General features: G+C 37.4%; 1 long non-coding RNA gene across 2 annotated transcripts; it reads right to left on the bottom strand.

Annotated features, from left to right (window-relative positions):
- Window positions 1-5,299: 5,299 nt before the first annotated feature.
- Window positions 5,300-7,347, bottom strand: LOC111900848 (uncharacterized). Of its 2 annotated transcripts, none has more exons than XR_006189683.2 (5): window positions 6,952-7,347; window positions 6,629-6,794; window positions 6,250-6,537; window positions 5,814-6,172; window positions 5,300-5,527 (listed from the first exon to the last, which is right to left on the bottom strand). It is a non-coding gene; the product is annotated as an uncharacterized LOC111900848 (long non-coding RNA). The 2 variants fall into 2 exon arrangements; XR_002853291.3 differs by having other exon boundaries at window positions 5,814-6,138.
- Window positions 7,348-8,637: the final 1,290 nt, after the last annotated feature.

Here is an 8,637-nt window from a genome sequence, read left to right as displayed (position 1 = left end):
TCTCTGGCCAGTTGCTGAAGCTCCACAGCTGGTGCGAACTCGGCCCTGAATCGGGCCACAAAATCCAACCACGTCATAGCCTCGATGGCTGGGGCTCCCAACGTGTCACCAATCAACTCCCACCAATCTCTGGCTTTGTCCCTCAAACATCCTGCAGTGAAACGGACGTTCAAGGACAGTGTGCACCAATCTTTGGCTCCACCAATCTTCGGGCAGAAGCTAGTCAGTTGCGCAGACTCGATGTCTGTGATCCATCTCCTAGCGGCAATAGCGTCCTTCACCCCATGGAAATCCAACGCACCGCTCCCTCTGATGTCCTTAAAGGATAATGTGCGTGTGCTCGTTTGGCCAGACACCAGATCACTCCTGAACGATCGGAGGCGATCCTCCATCAACTCAATGATCCCCTCCTTGATCGACCCGAAGATAACCGGTGTAGCATCAAGGATACCTCTCGTGATCTCGAACGCGATGAACTCGCGTAATCCATCATCCACATGCTCGGATCCTGCACTCGAGCCCGATCCTGACCCAGATCCTGAACCTCCCGCTCCATGTCGCGTGACCACCATTCTGAATATAAATATACTATTGTTAGGGTCAGATACACTTTCCAAGTTTTGTGTTTCCATCTAGGCCCTCCTAGACTCGAGTACGGATCCTCTGCTTTCAGTAGTACAGGCCTATACTACCTTCCACATCTATCCGTACTTGCTTCAAGGATTGCTTCGACTTCGCCAAGTCCCTTTTTCCGATACCCTTTCCACTGACCTCATCCAAGGCTTCCCTAGGGCACTCTCCGACCTACTCTCTGCCATCAGCTGCACTAGGAGTCCCCACCACTTCCCCTAACTAGCTTGCAGATACTATTACATATTCGTTCCTTAGTTAGTTGAAGTTGGCCACAACCCCCATAGCATAAAGCAAGCAGCATTCGTGCATTGAGTAACCAAACTAGGCATAACCTACACAGGCCATCCTACTACTGACTAATCAGTCCTAGCATACAGCTCATACAACAGGCATATAAGGCATCCTTCCTAGACCCTTAGCCCTAACTAGCATGCAATTTCCAGATTCATATATCAGGCACACAAGGCATCCTCCTAGATCCTTAGTCCTATTCTAGCATGTAATTCTCTGAATCAAAACCATATATCATAACATACCAAGCATGGGTATCTTAGGGAAAACTTACATGAACCCAGCCGGTCGCACGCATCACACACTTCGTCTTTCTTAAAATTTCTCAATTTGGATTTTAGAAAACCATTTTCCTTGTAAAAATCTTTTAGTCCCTCGGTTCGAGTCAAAACACCCCGAGGGTGTGTCTGAATCCCTCAAACCAGGGCTCTGATACCAACTTGTAACGTCCCAAAATTTAAGCCCGAAAATTTTTATATTTGGAATTAATATGTTTAATCAACATTTTACCAAAACATTGTCGATAAAACAACACCTTACAAAATCATAATGTTGTGTCTCAAACCATGACATCAAAATAATGAAAATCAGAGTACAATCCCAAAAACTCAATGCGGAAACCATGTGTGTGTGATGCGCTGCTACACCGCCGACTCCTTCCCCTTCGACGAAGAGGTACCTGAAACCAAAACCAAAACTGTAAGCACAAAGCTTAGTGAGTTCCCCCATCACACCACATACCATACAATATCGTCGGTATCTTTCAAATGGTAACCTTCATCGGTATCTTTCAACCAGTAACTGCCATCGGTATCTTTCAACCGGTAACTTCCATCGGTATCTTTCAACCGGTAACTGCCACCAGTATCTTTCAACCGGTAACTGGGGACTATTTCACCCCTACCACTAGCATGCAACACATATATAAGCATACAATCATGCATATCTGGGTACTGACCTACCCTTTGGTCCTAAGGACCACTATCAGGGAAACTAATTCCTACTATACACATAACGTATCATACAGATAATTCTCATGACCAAAACACAAAACCAGACCAAGATAATTATCAAAAAGACCATTATATTCTAAATACCCCTTTTTGGTGGGCCGACATTGTGGCCTTAGACCCACCCCTACTGGAAGGTAACTCACCTCAATGCCGTGCAATGTCTGAATTATCCTCGGCGCACAAGTCGACTCCCTTCGACTCCTCGATTCCTACACGACAACCTTCAAGTCAACACAGCACGTGCAACCCTAAACAGGGTTAGTCCAAGTCCAGTCAAAGTCAACTTCAAGTTGACCCGACTGGCCGAGTTGGGCCGTCAACTCTTCGAGTCCTTAACCCTTTACTCTTCCTTATCCACGCCTCGACTCGTGGAGTTTGGCATTGACTCGACAAGTTCCTCTCTTGTATGAACATCGCATGAAACTCATCCGACTCGTAGAGTTGTATGAACACTCGTCGAGTCCACCTTCATCTGATGAACAAGTCTTGTCCTCGACTCGCCGAGTTGCATGAACAACTCGTCAAGTTCATCTTCAAACTTAAGAAGATTGCCTTGGACTCGTCGAGTCTGTTCTAGCACTTGTCGAGTCACATGAACTCCAGGTCTAAAATTACATCCAATGCGTTGGGTCACTCTTTCTGTCCGGTTACAACCCTTCTAACACTCAACTGAGTCGTTTTGACCTTCAACAGATATGAGACTGAAAACCTTGGACTCGTCGAGTCCCAGGAACGGACTCGCCGAGTCGGTCACGTCCACACTCTAAATCCTCGATTTCTGATGCACAACCTTTTATCAAAAGATAGATCCAAGATTCTACAGTCAATCTAGCACGTAAAGTTACACACTTTACGTGCTTGCATAGGACTTTGAGCTCAAAAAGACATAAAACAAGCTCTTATGATGCATGGGACCTTTTGTGGGTGCAAAAGCAGTCCCTAACTGCCTTGTGACTCCCTTAATGATGTGATTCAGAAGCTCTAACTCCCAACCATGTTTGCAATCATGGTTGTCCATCAAAAATGGCTTGTAAAAGCCCTAAATCTCCCCCAAAAAGGGATCTAACTAATGAAAGAGCAAGGTTACAGCCTTTTACCTTCAATAAACTGTAAAAGGTGCACAAACTCGGGTTCCCTTGGTCTTTACTTGCTTCCACAAGCTTTTCTCCTTCCTTTTTAAGTCCACAAGCACCAAAATACACCAACAAGGCTTCGATTGCTTCAATAAGGGCTAGGGTTTCAATGAGAGGTGTTCCGGGAGCATAAGGGACATTGTGGCCATCATAACATTGTTTAAATAGGGTGCAAACCCTCGGATTAGGGTTTTTGCCACAACAGGATCTACTCGTCGAGTCCGTGACCCGAATCGTCGAGTCCATCACTAAAATCCCGCGTCCCGTCCCGCTTCTACTCGGCAAGTTGGTCCTTCAACTCGCCGAGTCCAAGGTCAAAAATGCAAAATACTTAGAAAGAAATACGTACCAAGACCCAGCTGCTACAGTTGCAATCATACAATGAAATGGGAAGCGATTAACGCTTTTCTTAAAAATAACTTTGATGGTGGTGGTGGTGGTTGTTAGCAGTACTGATGGTGATGGTGGCCGATCCATTGGTGGAGTATGTGTGTGTATGTGAGTAGACAGAGTGAGAGGGTGAGTAGCAGAGTAGCATAGCCATTCGACCTCTCTGTCTTGCTTTTCATATGGAATTGAGGGGGGAGATATCGAACCTTGAAGGTCACAGGGTCAATAGCTTGCTTGTGAAAAATACAGATTCAAAAAAGAAAAATAGAGTGAAAGAGAAAGCATAGTTACTTACCAATGGAAGTCAAAGCATTAGAAAATGGGCAATAGACGTTTAATGGAAAAAATGATGTGAATCTCGAGTGGTGGGGCTAGAAATCGATTAGGGTCTTTTTGTTGATCTTAAATTAGGAAATTGAAAAAGTAGCCTCTTCAATTTATGGTGTTGAAGTATTTGATAACATGTGTAATTTGAAAGAACAACAAATTTAGGAAGATAACTATAGACCAGGTCAAGATAAGAAAAGGTCACATAATGGGAGCTTGTTGTATAGGATCTTGAATGGGACCTGGCCTAGGTCTAGATTTAAGGTTTAAAAGTAGGGAATTTATAATATGTGCCCTAAACCCACATATAAGAAGTATTAATTAATGACAAATATTATCATAATTAAATGTAAAATACATTAACTATAAGGAATATTACCATAATTAAATGTGAAATGCATTAATAATTTCCATAATAAATGTAGAGAATTTATAATATGTGTCCTAAGGGCACATATAAGAAGTATTAATTAATGACAAATATTACCATAAATAAATGTAAAATACATTAACTTTAAGGAATATCACCATAATTATGCATAAAAGATTAGTACATATGGCATTATGGTTCGGACGACATACTTTCAACATTTGACCAAATATGCTTTATAAGGTATAATATATATATATATATATATATATATATATATATATATATATATATATATATATATATATATATATATATATATATATATATATATATATATATATATATATATATATATATATATATATATATATATATATATACTAGCCATTTACCCGCGCAAAACGACGGGTGCGAATAGCTTGTAACAATGGCGGTAAGTGGTGATAGTAGAGGTTGACTTTCGGGGGAGGGTATTTAAGGGTTTCATGAAGACCGATGGTTGAGAGTGGGATGAAAGATATAGTGGAAATGCTTTTATAACTTGTATAGGGGGTTAAACTCATTCAATTGGATTCAATTGGATATGTGGAGTACTTGGTCAACATAGGGAAAGCCAACACACTTGTGTGTAGAGTAATGCAAAACCAAGTTTAAAATGAAACTTGATATTGGATTTTGTCAAGTTTGAAATGAATTTATTAGGTAAAACGAAAAAGATTAATATTTTACAACCAAACCTAAAAGTGCCAAACTTAAATCAAAATATGTTAGGGATTTTTAGATTTAATTAATCTTGCTTAATTTATTTTACAAAACAAATCAAGATTTCAATAACACCACGTGGTAAATATAAGAAATAGCTATCACCATGTAGAATAGTCCAAGTTAGCAATTTATTAATATTACAAATTAGTTCACAAGGCCCATTTTTCTATATTTGTTATTCGGCTAGTGGTAGTATTGTAAAATAGAACTATCCATTTCATTTTTGTTTTCAAGCAACATGCCAACAACATTAACCCCACCCTCACCTATCTTGACTTCATTTTGGATTATTTAAATCTTTGATTGTTGTTGCTTCCCTTCTCATCTGCTCAAAATGCTTGTAAGATGATATATGTGATTAAAAATAAAAGATGTAGAATAATTTTCTTATGGATTACTCAATTTTAAACGAAATTACTTCATTTAATATAAATTGGAGACACTAACGTAGAACGCACACACATAAACACATTACAGACACACACATTACAAACACATACTTTTTGACCATTTGAAGTGTTTTATAACATTTAACCTAGAAGGGAAAATTAAATACTTTCAACTATACGGTGTAAGTTAGAAACAACTCCATGCGGTTTAATCTGAATGAAAAGTGACAGGGGAACATAATCAGAAAACTCAAACTGTGAGAAAAAAACTCACGTACAAATACAAGAACAAAGAAATATAAACCAGAAAATGAAATTCTCAAAACTCAAAATGTTTTAGTAGATGCAGGACCTCTTATAAATTACAAATCAGTAACTCATTAAAATCACCATCTTGAAAAAAATTATATATTAAAACCAGCCCATCTTATGAATAGTAACGATTAGAAGTCGACTTAAATTGTTTTCATAAAAATTAAGATAAAACAAATTAACAAACCTCTCCATAGAATATGATTGGCATCTACTGATTCCCATTCCATTTCCATATTCCTTTACTCCTATTTTATCCTTCATTCAGAAATATATGTTCAGAAGTTTAATTACAGAATTTTCATAGAAAAGAGAATACAATATAAGCAAGCTTTGGCATTTAAGGAGATATAGCATGAAAACCACAAACCTATAGCCACTCATCTACAGATAGATGTTCAGCTTTAAAGTAAATTTATAATCAGATTCATCCACAGAAAATACCCTTCCAACGAGAAGAACAAAAATCATAGGCTATTACCTTATATATACACCAACACAGATACACACACCTACATAAAAACACACAAAAACAAATAAAACCACCTGGATATAAACATATGCACATTAGACTCCTACATAAATACACACACACACACACACCTACATACAAAAATACATACCTGTTAATTGCCTTTAACCATTTTCAAACCTTCTACTTTTTAGGTTCACCTGTTAAACATACACACATATACGAAATCCAACCCTTAAATTCCTCAAAATACCTTTAAGTTTTAAATTTATGTAGCAAAAATTGATGTTTATGCAACAAATCAAAAGAAGAAAAGAAAAAACACGAAATCGTAACGTTTTGTGTCCTTGATGGTAAACCAGAGAGAGAGAGAGAGAGAGAGAGAGAGAGAGAGAGAGAGAGAGATGCTTAGGTCATGGAATCATATCTTATCTCCTATCTGCAAAACATCAAAATCAAAATCGAGATTGTGGTTTAGAGCTTGAAATCGAGATCAAGAGTGATTTTTAGGGATTGAAATCGTTGCTTACCTTTGAAATTTAGGGCTTGAAATTGTAGTTGTCTCTTATCTGTAGAATATCAAGATCGAGAGTAAGTTTCAAGGATTGAAATCGAGATTGAGAATGAGGTTTGGAGCATGATATCGTTACACACACATAGATATTTTTATTTCTTATTGGTCTTCCTGATTTTATCCTACAACAAAAAAAAAATCTGATAATGAAAAGGTAACAAAAAAGTCACATGAAAAGTTTCTCATGATCTTGAATGGAGCGAGATAGACAGAAACAAAGAGAACCCTTTTGCGTCTCTAATACAAAAAGTGTTCCCAAATACGAAGATAAGGGGGTACCTTGGTGAATCTGTATTTGGTGGTCGTTCATTAAAGAGTACAGTTTAGCAACCCAATTCATCCTGAAAGAGAAAGGACAAATGAAAGAGGCGGAGAATGCAGGAGCAGGTTCGTGTTAGAGAAGTGAGGTTGGAGAAGTGGAACGACGGTGTTAGTGGTGCGGAGACAGTGGATGTGACCGGTGAGTAAGAGAGAGGGACTTAGTAGAGCAAATGTGGACGAAAAGATGTACAGATCCATAGGAACCACAAGGATTCAATGAAATATCAATTTGTTGAGTTGTTTGAGCAGGTTTTCATCTCCACCAGCTGAAATTTAAGGGAAGATGATGATAACACGCTGTGATTGACTTATTCAAAATTCCATCTTTGACTTTTCAACTACTGACGAACGTATTTGCAATGCATAAAATTGTTGTAAACAATGTAATATATATATATATATATATATATATATATATATATATATATATATATATATATATATATATATATATATATATATATATATATATATATATATATATGTGGGAATTTTCAAATGAGAACAATTATGAAAACGAGAACGCGGGAACAAATATGCACCACATATTCTATTTGCTGCTAAACCCTCCCAAGTACCGGCACGATAGAGAATTGTAACATTCATATATGAATATAAACCACCACCACAGCAACCACCATTGGACAACATTCTTTTTGCAACAAAATTTTAGTGCCTACTGGCGCAACGAAGGAATCTAATATTTATGTGTGCATATAAAGGTAAGTATATGCTAGTATATTGCAAATCTGCCGCTTAAGCGCTTCAGCGTACCGGGACGGCGGAACAGACAATATTCATATATATATATATATATATATATATATATATATATATATATATATATATACTACCTTATAATAAATATATAAAAGGAGTCCAAAAGTTTTTATATAAAGTCTTAAAAATAAGGAGGTAAGATATCTGTTAGATTAGTGTCTAAGCCCGTAACTATATTTGGTATGTACTTGACTCGGTTGTGCGTGGTCCTTTTGGGTTGCCTTCACCAAAGCAACTGGACATGATGATTTATGGAGAGAGAGAGAGAGGTTATTATGGTTTTTTAATATATTATATGAATAATTTATTAAAAGAGAAATCATATAGTTTAATTAATATTGGTCAAAAATTAGTTAAGAATTAATTATGTGGCTAAAAGAGATTAATTAAATAAAGGGGTCTAGAACTATCAATTATAAGATAATTGAATTTGGGCTATGAATCCTCATGGGCATAAGGGGGACAAAATTTGGAGTGGAAGCCCACTCTAATTTTGTCCAAAGATGCCTTATTCCAGAAGGTTCTTAAGTTGCTTAGGGCCTAAGTCATCCAATTAGGGTTTTGACTGAAACCCTAGCAGCTCAGCTATTTAAGGGACCCTAGGGCTTCAGTTTCGGCTACACCAAGAAAACCTAGAGTTACTATAGCTGAAATTATGCTTTACTCCTTATCTCTTCAAGATCATCTTCTTACTTTGGTGGTTGTAAGCCATTAGAGGTGTTACACATATGACACTAAGATTCTTGAAGATCGAAGATTCGTGCAACTATTGAAAGGTATCATCTAAACTTGTTTCGTTATAGATCTTGTTATCAAGGTATGCTAGATTAAGGTTTACAAGCTTTGGATAATTTGCATGTATAA

Source organism: Lactuca sativa, chromosome 3 (assembly GCF_002870075.4).
Source record: "Lactuca sativa cultivar Salinas chromosome 3, Lsat_Salinas_v11, whole genome shotgun sequence".
In the NCBI taxonomy this organism is placed as follows: domain Eukaryota; kingdom Viridiplantae; phylum Streptophyta; class Magnoliopsida; order Asterales; family Asteraceae; genus Lactuca; species Lactuca sativa.
Note: the sequence above shows the minus strand (reverse complement) of the source record. Positions and strands in the feature narration are given on the sequence as shown.